Source organism: Pelobates fuscus, chromosome 10, assembly GCF_036172605.1.
Source record: "Pelobates fuscus isolate aPelFus1 chromosome 10, aPelFus1.pri, whole genome shotgun sequence".
In the NCBI taxonomy this organism is placed as follows: domain Eukaryota; kingdom Metazoa; phylum Chordata; class Amphibia; order Anura; family Pelobatidae; genus Pelobates; species Pelobates fuscus.
This window is the reverse complement of record NC_086326.1, coordinates 5,074,381-5,091,561: the sequence shown is the minus strand read 5'-3', so window position 1 is coordinate 5,091,561 and position 17,181 is coordinate 5,074,381. Positions and strand designations below refer to the sequence as shown.

The 17,181-nt window shown below is 29.5% G+C and overlaps 1 protein-coding gene across 1 annotated transcript in view; it reads left to right on the top strand.

Annotated features, from left to right (window-relative positions):
* ENO4 (enolase 4) overlaps window positions 1-17,181 on the top strand; it is a 76,286-nt gene that overhangs the window by 17,876 nt on the left and 41,229 nt on the right. The gene's annotated exons all lie outside the window — the stretch shown is intronic.

The window sequence follows — 17,181 nt, the reverse complement described above, 5'->3', positions numbered from 1 at the left end:
AAGTGAAGATGTCTAGTAATGGGTAGTTTATATGTAAGTGAATATGCCTAGTAATGGGTAGTTTATATGCAAGTGAAGATGTCTAGTAATGGGTAGTTTATATGTAAGTGAAGATGTCTAGTAATGGGTAGTTTATATGTAAGTGAAGATGTCTAGTAATGGGTAGTTGATATATAAGTGAAGATGTCTAGTAATGGGTAGTTGATATATAAGTGAAGATGTCTAGTGGTAGTTTATATATAGGTGAAGATGTCTAGTAATAGGTAGTTTATATATAAGTGAAGATGTCTAGTGGTAGTTTATATATAAGTGAAGATGTCTAGTGGTAGTTTATATATAAGTGAAGATGTCTAGTGGTAGTTTATATATAAGTGAAGATGTCTAGTGGTAGTTTATATATAGTAATGGGTAGTTTATATATAAGTGAAGATGTCTAGTAATGGGTAGTTTATATATAAGTGAAGATGTCTAGTAATGGGTAGATTATATATAAGTGAAGATGTCTAGTAATGGGTAGTTTATATATAAGTGGAGATGTCTAGTAATGGGTAGATTATATATAAGTGAAGATGTCTATTAATGGGTAGTTTATATATAAGTGAAGATGTCTAGTAATGGTAGTTTATATATAAGTGAATATGTCTAGTAATGGGTAGTTGATATATAAGTGAAATGTCTAGTAATGGGTAGTTTATATATAAGTGAAGATGTCTAGTGGTAGTTTATATATAAGTGAAGATGTCTAGTGGTAGTTTATATATAAGTGAAGATGTCTAGTAATAGGTAGTTTATATATAAGTGAAGTTGTCTAGTAATAGGTAGTTTATATATAAGTGAAGATGTCTAGTAATAGGTAGTTTATATATAAGTGAAGATGTCTAGTAATGGGTAGTTTATAAATAAGTGAAGATGTCTAGTAATGGGTAGTTTATATATAAGTGAAGATGTCTAGTAATGGGTAGTTTATATATCAGTGAAGATGTCTAGTAATACGTAGTTTATATATAAGTGAAAATGTCTAGTAATGGGTAGTTTATATATAAGTGAATATGTCTAGTAATGGGTAGTTTATATATAAGTGAAGATGTCTAGTAATGCGTAGTTTATATATAAGTGAAGATTTCTAGTAATACGTAGTTTATATATAAGTGAAAATGTCTAGTAATGCGTAGTTTATATATAAGTGAAGATTTCTAGTAATACGTAGTTTATATATAAGTGAAAATGTCTAGTAATGGGTAGTTTATATATCAGTGAAGATGTCTAGTAATGGGTAGTTTATATATAAGTGAAGATGTCTAGTAATGGGTAGTTTATATATATAAGTGAAGATGTCTAGTAATGGGTAGTTTATATACAAGTGAAGATGTATAGTAATGGGTAGTTTATATATAAGTGAAGATGTCTAGTAATGGGTAGTTTATATGTAAGTGAAGATGTCTAGTAATGGGTAGTTTATATGTAAGTGAATATGTCTAGTAATGGGTAGTTTATATATAAGTGAAGATGTCTAGTAATGGGTAGTTTATATAGAAGTGAAGATGTCTAGTAATGGGTAGTTTATATAGAAGTGAAGATGTCTAGTAATGGGTAGTTTATGTATAAGTGAAGATGTCTAGTAATGGGTAGTTTATATATAAGTGAAGATGTCTAGTAATGGGTAGTTTATATATAAGTGAAGATGTCTAGTAATGGGTAGTTTATATATAAGTGAAGATGTCTAGTAATGGGTAATTTATATATAAGTGAAGATGTCTAGTAATAGGTCTAGTAATGGGTAGTTTATATATATAAGTGAAGATGTCTAGTAATGGGTAGTTTATATGTAAGTGAAGATGTCTAGTAATGGGTAGTTTATATGTAAGTGAAGATGTCTAGTAATGGGTAGTTTATATGTAAGTGAAGATGTCTAGTAATGGTAGTTTATATATAAGTGAATATGTCTAGTAATGGGTAGTTTATATATAAGTGAAGATGTATAGTAATGGGTAGTTTATATATAAGTGAAGATGTCTAGTAATGGGTAGTTTATATGTAAGTGAATATGTCTAGTAATGGGTAGTTTATATATAAGTGAAGATGTCTAGTAATGGGTAGTTTATATAGAAGTGAAGATGTCTAGTAATGGGTAGTTTATATAGAAGTGAAGATGTCTAGTAATGGGTAGTTTATATAGAAGTGAAGATGTCTAGTAATGGGTAGTTTATATATAAGTGAAGATGTCTAGTAATGGGTAGTTTATATATAAGTGAAGATGTCTAGTAATGGGTAGTTTATATAGAAGTGAAGATGTCTAGTAATGGGTAGTTTATATAGAAGTGAAGATGTCTAGTAATGGGTAGTTTATGTATAAGTGAAGATGTCTAGTAATGGGTAGTTTATATATAAGTGAAGATGTCTAGTAATGGGTAGTTTATATATAAGTGAAGATGTCTAGTAATGGGTAGTTTATATATAAGTGAAGATGTCTAGTAATGGGTAATTTATATATAAGTGAAGATGTCTAGTAATAGGTCTAGTAATGGGTAGTTTATATATATAAGTGAAGATGTCTAGTAATGGGTAGTTTATATGTAAGTGAAGATGTCTAGTAATGGGTAGTTTATATGTAAGTGAAGATGTCTAGTAATGGGTAGTTTATATGTAAGTGAAGATGTCTAGTAATGGTAGTTTATATATAAGTGAATATGTCTAGTAATGGGTAGTTTATATATAAGTGAAGATGTCTAGTAATGGGTAGTTTATATGTAAGCGAAGATGTCTAGTAATGGGTAGTTTATATGTAAGTGAATATGTCTAGTAATGGGTAGTTTATATGTAAATGAATATGTCTAGTAATGTGTAGTTTATATATAAGTGAAGATGTCTAGTAATGGGTAGTTTATATATAAGTGGAGATGTCTAGTAATGGGTAGATTATATATAAGTGAAGATGTCTATTAATGGGTAGTTTATATATAAGTGAAGATGTCTAGTAATGGTAGTTTATATATAAGTGAATATGTCTAGTAATGGGTAGTTGATATATAAGTGAAATGTCTAGTAATGGGTAGTTTATATATAAGTGAAGATGTCTAGTGGTAGTTTATATATAAGTGAAGATGTCTAGTGGTAGTTTATATATAAGTGAAGATGTCTAGTAATAGGTAGTTTATATATAAGTGAAGTTGTCTAGTAATAGGTAGTTTATATATAAGTGAAGATGTCTAGTAATAGGTAGTTTATATATAAGTGAAGATGTCTAGTAATGGGTAGTTTATAAATAAGTGAAGATGTCTAGTAATGGGTAGTTTATATATAAGTGAAGATGTCTAGTAATGGGTAGTTTATATATCAGTGAAGATGTCTAGTAATACGTAGTTTATATATAAGTGAAAATGTCTAGTAATGGGTAGTTTATATATAAGTGAATATGTCTAGTAATGGGTAGTTTATATATAAGTGAAGATGTCTAGTAATGCGTAGTTTATATATAAGTGAAGATTTCTAGTAATACGTAGTTTATATATAAGTGAAAATGTCTAGTAATGCGTAGTTTATATATAAGTGAAGATTTCTAGTAATACGTAGTTTATATATAAGTGAAAATGTCTAGTAATGGGTAGTTTATATATCAGTGAAGATGTCTAGTAATGGGTAGTTTATATATAAGTGAAGATGTCTAGTATTGGGTAGTTTATATATATAAGTGAAGATGTCTAGTAATGGGTAGTTTATATACAAGTGAAGATGTATAGTAATGGGTAGTTTATATATAAGTGAAGATGTCTAGTAATGGGTAGTTTATATGTAAGTGAAGATGTCTAGTAATGGGTAGTTTATATGTAAGTGAATATGTCTAGTAATGGGTAGTTTATATATAAGTGAAGATGTCTAGTAATGGGTAGTTTATATAGAAGTGAAGATGTCTAGTAATGGGTAGTTTATATAGAAGTGAAGATGTCTAGTAATGGGTAGTTTATGTATAAGTGAAGATGTCTAGTAATGGGTAGTTTATATATAAGTGAAGATGTCTAGTAATGGGTAGTTTATATATAAGTGAAGATGTCTAGTAATGGGTAGTTTATATATAAGTGAAGATGTCTAGTAATGGGTAATTTATATATAAGTGAAGATGTCTAGTAATAGGTCTAGTAATGGGTAGTTTATATATATAAGTGAAGATGTCTAGTAATGGGTAGTTTATATGTAAGTGAAGATGTCTAGTAATGGGTAGTTTATATGTAAGTGAAGATGTCTAGTAATGGGTAGTTTATATGTAAGTGAAGATGTCTAGTAATGGTAGTTTATATATAAGTGAATATGTCTAGTAATGGGTAGTTTATATATAAGTGAAGATGTATAGTAATGGGTAGTTTATATATAAGTGAAGATGTCTAGTAATGGGTAGTTTATATGTAAGTGAATATGTCTAGTAATGGGTAGTTTATATATAAGTGAAGATGTCTAGTAATGGGTAGTTTATATAGAAGTGAAGATGTCTAGTAATGGGTAGTTTATATAGAAGTGAAGATGTCTAGTAATGGGTAGTTTATATAGAAGTGAAGATGTCTAGTAATGGGTAGTTTATATATAAGTGAAGATGTCTAGTAATGGGTAGTTTATATATAAGTGAAGATGTCTAGTAATGGGTAGTTTATATAGAAGTGAAGATGTCTAGTAATGGGTAGTTTATATAGAAGTGAAGATGTCTAGTAATGGGTAGTTTATGTATAAGTGAAGATGTCTAGTAATGGGTAGTTTATATATAAGTGAAGATGTCTAGTAATGGGTAGTTTATATATAAGTGAAGATGTCTAGTAATGGGTAGTTTATATATAAGTGAAGATGTCTAGTAATGGGTAATTTATATATAAGTGAAGATGTCTAGTAATAGGTCTAGTAATGGGTAGTTTATATATATAAGTGAAGATGTCTAGTAATGGGTAGTTTATATGTAAGTGAAGATGTCTAGTAATGGGTAGTTTATATGTAAGTGAAGATGTCTAGTAATGGGTAGTTTATATGTAAGTGAAGATGTCTAGTAATGGTAGTTTATATATAAGTGAATATGTCTAGTAATGGGTAGTTTATATATAAGTGAAGATGTCTAGTAATGGGTAGTTTATATGTAAGCGAAGATGTCTAGTAATGGGTAGTTTATATGTAAGTGAATATGTCTAGTAATGGGTAGTTTATATGTAAATGAATATGTCTAGTAATGTGTAGTTTATATATAAGTGAAGATGTCTAGTAATGGGTAGTTTATATGTAAGTGAAGATGTCTAGTAGTGGTAGTTTATATATAAGTGAATATGTCTAGTAATGGGTAGTTTATATATAAGTGAAGATGTATAGTAATGGGTAGTTTATATAAAAGTGAAGATGTCTAGTAATGGGTCGTTTATATGTAAGTGAATATGTCTAGTAATGGGTAGTTTATATATAAGTGAAGATGTCTAGTAATGGGTAGTTTATATAGAACTGAAGATGTCTAGTAATGGGTAGTTTATATAGAAGTGAAGATGTCTAGTAATGGGTAGTTTATATATAAGTGAAGATGTCTAGTAATGGGTAGTTTATATATAAGTGAAGATGTCTAGTAATGCGTAGTTTATATATAAGTGAAGATTTCTAGTAATACGTAGTTTATATATAAGTGAAAATGTCTAGTAATGGGTAGTTTATATATAAGTGAAGATGTCTAGAAATGGGTAGTTTATATAGAAGTGAAGATGTCTAGTAATGGGTAGTTTATATAGAAGTGAAGATGTCTAGTAATGGGTAGTTTATATAGAAGTGAAGATGTCTAGTAATGGGTAGTTTATATATAAGTGAAGATGTCTAGTAATGGGTGGTTTATATATAAGTGAAGATGTCTATTAATGGGTAGTTTATATATAAGTGAAGATGTCTAGTAATGGGTAGTTTATATGTAAGTGAATATGTCTAGTAATGGGTAGTTTATATATAAGTGAAGATGTCTAGTAATGGGTAGTTTATATAGAAGTGAAGATGTCTAGTAATGGGTAGTTTATATATAAGTGAAGATGTCTAGTAATGGGTAGTTTATATATAAGTGAAGATGTCTAGTAATGGGTAATTTATATATAAGTGAAGATGTCTAGTAATGGGTCTAGTAATGGGTAGTTTATATATAAGTGAAGATGTCTAGTAATGGGTAGTTTATATGTAAGTGAAGATGTCTAGTAATGGGTAGTTTATATACAAGTGAAGATGTATAGTAATGGGTAGTTTATATATAAGTGAAGATGTCTAGTAATGGGTAGTTTATATGTAAGTGAAGATGTCTAGTAATGGGTAGTTTATATGTAAGTGAATATGTCTAGTAATGGGTAGTTTATATATAAGTGAAGATGTCTAGTAATGGGTAGTTTATATAGAAGTGAAGATGTCTAGTAATGGGTAGTTTATATAGAAGTGAAGATGTCTAGTAATGGGTAGTTTATGTATAAGTGAAGATGTCTAGTAATGGGTAGTTTATATATAAGTGAAGATGTCTAGTAATGGGTAGTTTATATATAAGTGAAGATGTCTAGTAATGGGTAGTTTATATATAAGTGAAGATGTCTAGTAATGGGTAATTTATATATAAGTGAAGATGTCTAGTAATAGGTCTAGTAATGGGTAGTTTATATATATAAGTGAAGATGTCTAGTAATGGGTAGTTTATATGTAAGTGAAGATGTCTAGTAATGGGTAGTTTATATGTAAGTGAAGATGTCTAGTAATGGGTAGTTTATATGTAAGTGAAGATGTCTAGTAATGGGTAGTTTATATGTAAGTGAAGATGTCTAGTAATGGTAGTTTATATATAAGTGAATATGTCTAGTAATGGGTAGTTTATATATAAGTGAAGATGTCTAGTAATGGGTAGTTTATATGTAAGCGAAGATGTCTAGTAATGGGTAGTTTATATGTAAGTGAATATGTCTAGTAATGGGTAGTTTATATGTAAGTGAATATGTCTAGTAATGTGTAGTTTATATATAAGTGAAGATGTCTAGTAATGGGTAGTTTATATGTAAGTGAAGATGTCTAGTAGTGGTAGTTTATATATAAGTGAATATGTCTAGTAATGGGTAGTTTATATATAAGTGAAGATGTATAGTAATGGGTAGTTTATATATAAGTGAAGATGTCTAGTAATGGGTAGATTATATATAAGTGAAGATATCTATTAATGGGTAGTTTATATATAAGTGAAGATGTCTAGTAATGGGTAGTTTATATATAAGTGAAGATGTCTAGTAATGGGTAGTTTATATATAAGTGAAGATGTCTAGTAATGGGTAGTTTATATATAAGTGAAGATGTCTAGTAATGGTAGTTTATATGTAAGTGAAGATGTCTAGTAATGGGTAGTTTATATGTAAGTGAAGATGTCTAGTAATGGGTAGTTGATATATAAGTGAAGATGTCTAGTAATGGGTAGTTGATATATAAGTGAAGATGTCTAGTGGTAGTTTATATATAGGTGAAGATGTCTAGTAATAGGTAGTTTATATATAAGTGAAGATGTCTAGTGGTAGTTTATATATAAGTGAAGATGTCTAGTGGTAGTTTATATATAAGTGAAGATGTCTAGTGGTAGTTTATATATAAGTGAAGATGTCTAGTGGTAGTTTATATATAAGTGAAGATGTCTAGTGGTAGTTTATATATAAGTGAAGATGTCTAGTAATGGGTAGTTTATATATAAGTGAAGATGTCTAGTAATGGGTAGATTATATATAAGTGAAGATGTCTATTAATGGGTAGTTTATATATAAGTGAAGATGTCTAGTAATGGGTAGTTTATATATAAGTGAAGATGTCTAGTAATGGGTAGTTTATATATAAGTGAAGATGTCTAGTAATGGGTAGTTTATATATAAGTGAAGATGTCTAGTAATGGTAGTTTATATATAAGTGAATATGTCTAGTAATGGGTAGTTTATATATAAGTGAAGATGTCTAGTAATGGTAGTTTATATATAAGTGAATATGTCTAGTAATGGGTAGTTGATATATAAGTGAAGATGTCTAGTAATAGGTAGTTTATATATAAGTGAAGATGTCTAGTGGTAGTTTATATATAAGTGAAGTTGTCTAGTAATAGGTAGTTTATATATAAGTGAAGTTGTCTAGTAATAGGTAGTTTATATATAAGTGAAGATGTCTAGTAATAGGTAGTTTATATATAAGTGAAGATGTCTAGTAATGGGTAGTTTATAAATAAGTGAAGATGTCTAGTAATGGGTAGTTTATATATAAGTGAAGATGTCTAGTAATGGGTAGTTTATATATCAGTGAAGATGTCTAGTAATACGTAGTTTATATATAAGTGAAAATGTCTAGTAATGGGTAGTTTATATATAAGTGAATATGTCTAGTAATGGGTAGTTTATATATAAGTGAAGATGTCTAGTAATGCGTAGTTTATATATAAGTGAAGATTTCTAGTAATACGTAGTTTATATATAAGTGAAAATGTCTAGTAATGCGTAGTTTATATATAAGTGAAGATTTCTAGTAATACGTAGTTTATATATAAGTGAAAATGTCTAGTAATGGGCAGTTTATATATAAGTGAAGATGTCTAGTAATGGGTAGTTTATATAGAAGTGAAGATGTCTAGTAATGGGTAGTTTATATATAAGTGAAGATGTCTAGTAATGGGTAGTTTATATATAAGTGAAGATGTCTAGTAATGGGTAGTTTATGTATAAGTGAAGATGTCTAGTAATGGGTAGTTTATATATAAGTGAAGATGTCTAGTAATGGGTAGTTTATATATAAGTGAAGATGTCTAGTAATGGGTAGTTTATATATAAGTGAAGATGTCTAGTAATGGGTAGTTTATATATAAGTGAAGATGTCTAGTAATGGGTAATTTATATATAAGTGAAGATGTCTAGTAATGGGTCTAGTAATGGGTAGTTTATATATAAGTGAAGATGTCTAGTAATGGGTAGTTTATATGTAAGTGAAGATGTCTAGTAATGGGTAGTTTATATGTAAGTGAAGATGTCTAGTAATGGTAGTTTATATATAAGTGAATATGTCTAGTAATGGGTAGTTTATATATAAGTGAAGATGTCTAGTAATGGGTAGTTTATATGTAAGCGAAGATGTCTAGTAATGGGTAGTTTATATGTAAGTGAATATGTCTAGTAATGGGTAGTTTATATGTAAGTGAATATGTCTAGTAATGTGTAGTTTATATATAAGTGAAGATGTCTAGTAATGGGTAGTTTATATGTAAGTGAAGATGTCTAGTAGTGGTAGTTTATATATAAGTGAATATGTCTAGTAATGGGTAGTTTATATATAAGTGAATATGTCTAGTAATGGGTAGTTTATATATAAGTGAAGATGTCTAGTAATGAGTAGTTTATATGTAAGCGAAGATGTCTAGTAATGGGTAGTTTATATGTAAGCGAAGATGTCTAGTAATGGGTAGTTTATATATAAGTGAAGATGTCTAGTAATGGGTAGTTTATATGTAAGTGAATATGTCTAGTAATGGGTAGTTTATATATAAGTGAATATGTCTAGTAATGGGTAGTTTATATATAAGTGAAGATGTCTAGTAATGAGTAGTTTATATGTAAGCGAAGATGTCTAGTAATGGGTAGTTTATATGTAAGCGAAGATGTCTAGTAATGGGTAGTTGATATATAAGTGAAGATGTCTAGTAATGGGTAGTTGATATATAAGTGAAGATGTCTAGTGGTAGTTTATATATAGGTGAAGATGTCTAGTAATAGGTAGTTTATATATAAGTGAAGATGTCTAGTGGTAGTTTATATATAAGTGAAGATGTCTAGTGGTAGTTTATATATAAGTGAAGATGTCTAGTGGTAGTTTATATATAAGTGAAGTTGTCTAGTAATAGGTAGTTTATATATAAGTGAAGATGTCTAGTAATAGGTAGTTTATATATAAGTGAAGATGTCTAGTAATGGGTAGTTTATAAATAAGTGAAGATGTCTAGTAATGGGTAGTTTATATATAAGGGAAGATGTCTAGTAATGGGTAGTTTATATATCAGTGAAGATGTCTAGTAATACGTAGTTTATATATAAGTGAAAATGTCTAGTAATGGGTAGTTTATATATAAGTGAATATGTCTAGTAATGGGTAGTTTATATATAAGTGAAGATGTCTAGTAATGCGTAGTTTATATATAAGTGAAGATTTCTAGTAATACGTAGTTTATATATAAGTGAAGATGTCTAGTAATGGGTAGATTATATATAAGTGAAGATGTCTATTAATGGGTAGTTTATATATAAGTGAAGATGTCTAGTAATGGGTAGTTTATATATAAGTGAAGATGTCTAGTAATGGGTAGTTTATATATAAGTGAAGATGTCTAGTAATGGGTAGTTTATATATAAGTGAAGATGTCTAGTAATGGTAGTTTATATATAAGTGAATATGTCTAGTAATGGGTAGTTGATATATAAGTGAAATGTCTAGTAATGGGTAGTTTATATATAAGTGAAGATGTCTAGTGGTAGTTTATATATAAGTGAAGATGTCTAGTGGTAGTTTATATATAAGTGAAGATGTCTAGTGGTAGTTTATATATAAGTGAAGTTGTCTAGTAATAGGTAGTTTATATATAAGTGAAGATGTCTAGTAATAGGTAGTTTATATATAAGTGAAGATGTCTAGTAATGGGTAGTTTATAAATAAGTGAAGATGTCTAGTAATGGGTAGTTTATATATAAGGGAAGATGTCTAGTAATGGGTAGTTTATATATCAGTGAAGATGTCTAGTAATACGTAGTTTATATATAAGTGAAAATGTCTAGTAATGGGTAGTTTATATATAAGTGAATATGTCTAGTAATGGGTAGTTTATATATAAGTGAAGATGTCTAGTAATGCGTAGTTTATATATAAGTGAAGATTTCTAGTAATACGTAGTTTATATATAAGTGAAAATGTCTAGTAATGCGTAGTTTATATATAAGTGAAGATTTCTAGTAATACGTAGTTTATATATAAGTGAAAATGTCTAGTAATGGGCAGTTTATATATAAGTGAAGATGTCTAGTAATGGGTAGTTTATATATAAGTGAAGATGTCTAGTAATGGGTAGTTTATATATAAGTGAAGATGTCTAGTAATGGGTAGTTTATGTATAAGTGAAGATGTCTAGTAATGGGTAGTTTATATATAAGTGAAGATGTCTAGTAATGGGTAGTTTATGTATAAGTGAAGATGTCTAGTAATGGGTAGTTTATATATAAGTGAAGATGTCTAGTAATGGGTAGTTTATATATAAGTGAAGATGTCTAGTAATGGGTAGTTTATATATAAGTGAAGATGTCTAGTAATGGGTAGTTTATATATAAGTGAAGATGTCTAGTAATGGGTAGTTTATGTATAAGTGAAGATGTCTAGTAATGGGTAGTTTATATATAAGTGAAGATGTCTAGTAATGGGTAGTTTATGTATAAGTGAAGATGTCTAGTAATGGGTAGTTTATATATAAGTGAAGATGTCTAGTAATGGGTAGTTTATATATAAGTGAAGATGTCTAGTAATGGGTAGTTTATATATAAGTGAAGATGTCTAGTAATGGGTAGTTTATATAGAAGTGAAGATGTCTAGTAATGGGTAATTTATATATAAGTGAAGATGTCTAGTAATGGGTAGTTTATATATAAGTGAAGATGTCTATTAATGGGTAGTTTATATATAAGTGAAGATGTCTAGTAATGGGTAGTTGTAGTTTTTATATAAGGGAAGATGTCTAGTAATGGGTAGTTTATATATAAGTGAAGATGTCTAGTAATGGGTAGTTTATATATAAGTGAAGATGTCTAGTAATGGGTAGTTTATATATAAGTGAATATGTCTAGTAATGGGTAGTTTATATATAAGTGAAATGTCTAGTAATGGGTAGTTTATATATAAGTGAAGATGTCTAGTAATGGGTAGATTATATATAAGTGAAGATGTCTATTAATGGGTAGTTTATATATAAGTGAAGATGTCTAGTAATGGGTAGTTTATATATAAGTGAAGATGTCTAGTAATGGGTAGTTTATATATAAGTGAAGATGTCTAGTAATGGGTAGTTTATATATAAGTGAAGATGTCTAGTAATGGGTAGTTTATATATAAGTGAAGATGTCTAGTAATGGGTAGTTTATATATAAGTGAAGATGTCTAGTAATGGGTAGTTTATATATAAGTGAAGATGTCTAGTAATGGTAGTTTATATATAAGTGAATATGTCTAGTAATGGGTAGTTGATATATAAGTGAAATGTCTAGTAATGGGTAGTTTATATATAAGTGAAGATGTCTAGTGGTAGTTTATATATAAGTGAAGATGTCTAGTGGTAGTTTATATATAAGTGAAGATGTCTAGTGGTAGTTTATATATAAGTGAAGTTGTCTAGTAATAGGTAGTTTATATATAAGTGAAGATGTCTAGTAATAGGTAGTTTATATATAAGTGAAGATGTCTAGTAATGGGTAGTTTATAAATAAGTGAAGATGTCTAGTAATGGGTAGTTTATATATAAGGGAAGATGTCTAGTAATGGGTAGTTTATATATCAGTGAAGATGTCTAGTAATACGTAGTTTATATATAAGTGAAAATGTCTAGTAATGGGTAGTTTATATATCAGTGAATATGTCTAGTAATGGGTAGTTTATATATAAGTGAAGATGTCTAGTAATGCGTAGTTTATATATAAGTGAAGATTTCTAGTAATACGTAGTTTATATATAAGTGAAAATGTCTAGTAATGCGTAGTTTATATATAAGTGAAGATTTCTAGTAATACGTAGTTTATATATAAGTGAAAATGTCTAGTAATGGGCAGTTTATATATAAGTGAAGATGTCTAGTAATGGGTAGTTTATATATAAGTGAAGATGTCTAGTAATGGGTAGTTTATATATAAGTGAAGATGTCTAGTAATGGGTAGTTTATGTATAAGTGAAGATGTCTAGTAATGGGTAGTTTATATATAAGTGAAGATGTCTAGTAATGGGTAGTTTATGTATAAGTGAAGATGTCTAGTAATGGGTAGTTTATATATAAGTGAAGATGTCTAGTAATGGGTAGTTTATATATAAGTGAAGATGTCTAGTAATGGGTAGTTTATATATAAGTGAAGATGTCTAGTAATGGGTAGTTTATATATAAGTGAAGATGTCTAGTAATGGGTAGTTTATGTATAAGTGAAGATGTCTAGTAATGGGTAGTTTATATATAAGTGAAGATGTCTAGTAATGGGTAGTTTATGTATAAGTGAAGATGTCTAGTAATGGGTAGTTTATATATAAGTGAAGATGTCTAGTAATGGGTAGTTTATATATAAGTGAAGATGTCTAGTAATGGGTAGTTTATATATAAGTGAAGATGTCTAGTAATGGGTAGTTTATATAGAAGTGAAGATGTCTAGTAATGGGTAATTTATATATAAGTGAAGATGTCTAGTAATGGGTAGTTTATCTAAAGTGAAGATGTCTATTAATGGGTAGTTTATATATAAGTGAAGATGTCTAGTAATGGGTAGTTGTAGTTTATATATAAGGGAAGATGTCTAGTAATGCGTAGTTTATATATAAGTGAAGATGTCTAGTAATGGGTAGTTTATATATAAGTGAAGATGTCTAGTAATGGGTAGTTTATATATAAGTGAATATGTCTAGTAATGGGTAGTTTATATATAAGTGAAATGTCTAGTAATGGTAGTTTATATGTAAGTGAAGATGTCTAGTAATGGGTAGTTTATATATAAGTGAAGATGTCTAGTAATGGGTAGTTTATATATAAGTGAAGATGTCTAGTAATGGGTAGTTTATATATAAGTGAAGATGTCTAGTAATGGGTAGTTTATATATAAGTGAAGATGTCTAGTAATGGGTAGTTTATATATAAGTGAAGATGTATAGTAATGGGTAGTTTATATATAAGTGAATATGTCTAGTAATGGGTAGTTGATATATAAGTGAATATGTCTAGTAATGGGTAGTTTATATATAAGTGAAAATGTCTAGTAATGGGTAGTTTATATATAAGTGAAGATGTCTAGTAATGGGTAGTTTATATATAAGTGAAGATGTCTAGTAAGTGGTAGTTTATATATAAGTGAAGATGTCTAGTAATGGGTAGTTTATATATAAGTGAATATGTCTAGTAATGGGTAGTTTATATATAAGTGAAAATGTCTAGTAATGGGTAGTTTATATATAAGTGAAGATGTCTAGTAATGGGTAATTTATATATAAGTGAAGATGTCTAGTAATGGGTAGTTTATATATAAGTGAAGATGTCTAGTAATGGTAGTTTATATATAAGTGAAGATGTCTAGTAATGGGTAGTTTATATATAAGTGAATATGTCTAGTAATGGGTAGTTGATATATAAGTGAAGATGTCTAGTAATGGGTAGTTTATATATAAGTGAAGATGGGTAGTTTATATATAAGTGAAGATGTCTAGTAATGGTAGTTTATATATAAGTGAATATGTCTAGTAATGGGTAGTTTATATATATAAGTGAATATGTCTAGTGATAGGTAGTTTATATATAAGTGAAGATGTCTAGTAATGGGTAGATTATATATAAGTGAAGATGTCTAGTAATGGGTAGTTTATATATAAGTGAAGATGTCTAGTAATGGGTAGTTTATATGTAAGTGTAGATGTCTAGAAATGGGTAGTTTATATAGAAGTGAAGATGTATAGTAATGGGTAGTTTATATGTAAGTGAAGATGTCTAGTAATGGGTAGTTTATATGTAAGTGAAGATGTCTAGTAATGGGTAGTTTATATATAAGTGAAGATGTATAGTAATGGGTATTTTATATGTAAGTGAAGATTTCTAGTAATGGGTAGTTTATATATAAGTGAAGATGTCTAGTAATGGGTAGTTTATATATAAGTGAAGATGTATAGTAATGGGTAGTTTATATGTAAGTGAAGATGTCTAGTAATGGGTAGTTTATATGTAAGTGAATATGTCTAGTAATGGGTAGTTTATATATAAGTGAAGATGTCTAGTAATGGGTAGTTTATATATAAGTGAATATGTCTAGTAATGGGTAGTTTATATATAAGTGAAGATGTCTAGTAATGGGTAGTTTATATATAAGTGAAGATGTCTAGTAATGGGTAGTTTATATATAAGTGAAGATGTCTAGTAATGGGTAGTTTATATGTAAGTGAATATGTCTAGTAATGGGTAGTTTATGTATAAGTGAAGATGTCTAGTAATGGGTAGTTTATATGTAAGTGAAGATGTCTAGTAATGGGTAGTTTATATGTAAGTGAAGATGTCTAGTAATGGGTAGTTTATATATAAGTGAAGATGTCTAGTAATGGGTAGTTTATATGTAAGTGAAGATGTCTAGTAATGGGTAGTTTATATATAAGTGAAGATGTCTAGTAATGGGTAGTTTATATATAAGTGAAGATGTCTAGTAATGGGTAGTTTATATGTAAGTGAAGATGTCTAGTAATGGGTAGTTTATATATAAGTGAAGATGTCTAGTAATGGGTAGTTTAAATATAAGTGAAGATGTCTAGTAATGGGTAGTTTATATATAAGTGAAGATGTCTAGTAATGGGTAGTTTATATAGAAGTGAAGATGTCTAGTAATGGGTAGTTTATGTATAAGTGAAGATGTCTAGTAATGGGTAGTTTATGTATAAGTGAAGATGTCTATTAATGCGTAGTTTATGTATAAGTGAAGATGTCTAGTAATGGGTAGTTTATATAGAAGTGAAGATGTCTAGTAATGGGTAGTTTATATAGAAGTGAAGATGTCTAGTAATGGGTAGTTTATATAGAAGTGAAGATGTCTAGTAATGGGTAGTTTATATATAAGTGAAGATGTCTAGTAATAGGTAGTTTATATATAAGTGAAGATGTCTAGTAATAGGTAGTTTATATATAAGTGAAGATGTCTAGTAATGGGTAGTTTATATATAAGTGAAGATGTCTAGTAATAGGTAGTTTATATATAAGTGAAGATGTCTAGTAATGGGTAGTTCATATATAAGTGAAGATGTCTAGTAATGGGTAGTTTATATATAAGTGAAGATGTCTAGTAATGGGTAGTTTATATATAAGTGAATATGTCTAGTAATGGGTAGTTTATATATAAGTGAAGATGTCTAGTAATAGGTAGTTTATATATAAGTGAAGATGTCTAATAATGGGTAGTTTATATATAAGTGAAGATGTCTAGTAATGGGTAGTTTATATATAAGTGAAGATGTCTAGTAATGGGTAGTTTATATATAAGTGAATATGTCTAGTAATGGGTAGTTTATATGTAAGTGAAGATTTTTTTTAAAGTGGATTTTTATTTGGCCTTTTTTGGGGTTGAAAAAAAAAGATTTTAGAAGAAAGAAGAAATCAAATGGTAAATCTATAATTTTTTTGTATTTTTTTTTTTACAGTTATTTAGACAAGAGTCCCCCCTCATTATTTTAAAGATGAGGGGGGTAGGTAGGGGTAATTTTTTGGGGGGAGGGGGGAAGGGGGTGACTAGGGGTTTGGGGACCCCTAGTTACCTGGGGGGGATTTTTATTTATGGCCTCCACCCACCGCTCAGGGGTGGGGGCTGTGGGGGCGGACATTAGGTCCCCCCCCTTATTGTTATTTAGGGCCCCCACCCGCTGTGCAGGGGTGGGGGCCGGGGGGGAGGACATTAGGTGCCCCCCAATTTTTATTTATGGCCCCCATCCACCGCTCAGGGGAGGGGGCTGGGGGGAGGACATTAGGCCACCCCCCTTATTGTTATTTAGGGCCCCCACCTGCCGCGCAGGAGTGGGGGCCAGGGGGAAGGACATTAGGTTTCCCCCCCCAATTTTTATTTATGGCCCCCACCCACCACGCAGGGGTGGGGGGGTGGACAGCAGGTCCCCCCCTCCACATTTTTATTTAGGGCCCCCAACACTTGCTGCTCACTGTTTACTAGACACGCGGTATAGCGAGTAGGGGCTGAATTTACTAATACTAAGTAATCTTTACTTAGTATCAGTAAATTTGGCTGAAAGACCAATTTAGGTCTTTCAGCCTTTTAGTAGATAAGTCTCTGATACCGTGGAAATTAGGGAGTTATCTACTAAGCGGCTGCTTATTTTATGTTTTTTATGTTATTTTTAAGTGAATTCCCTATCCACATTTGTTTTCAGGGCACTTGTCCTACT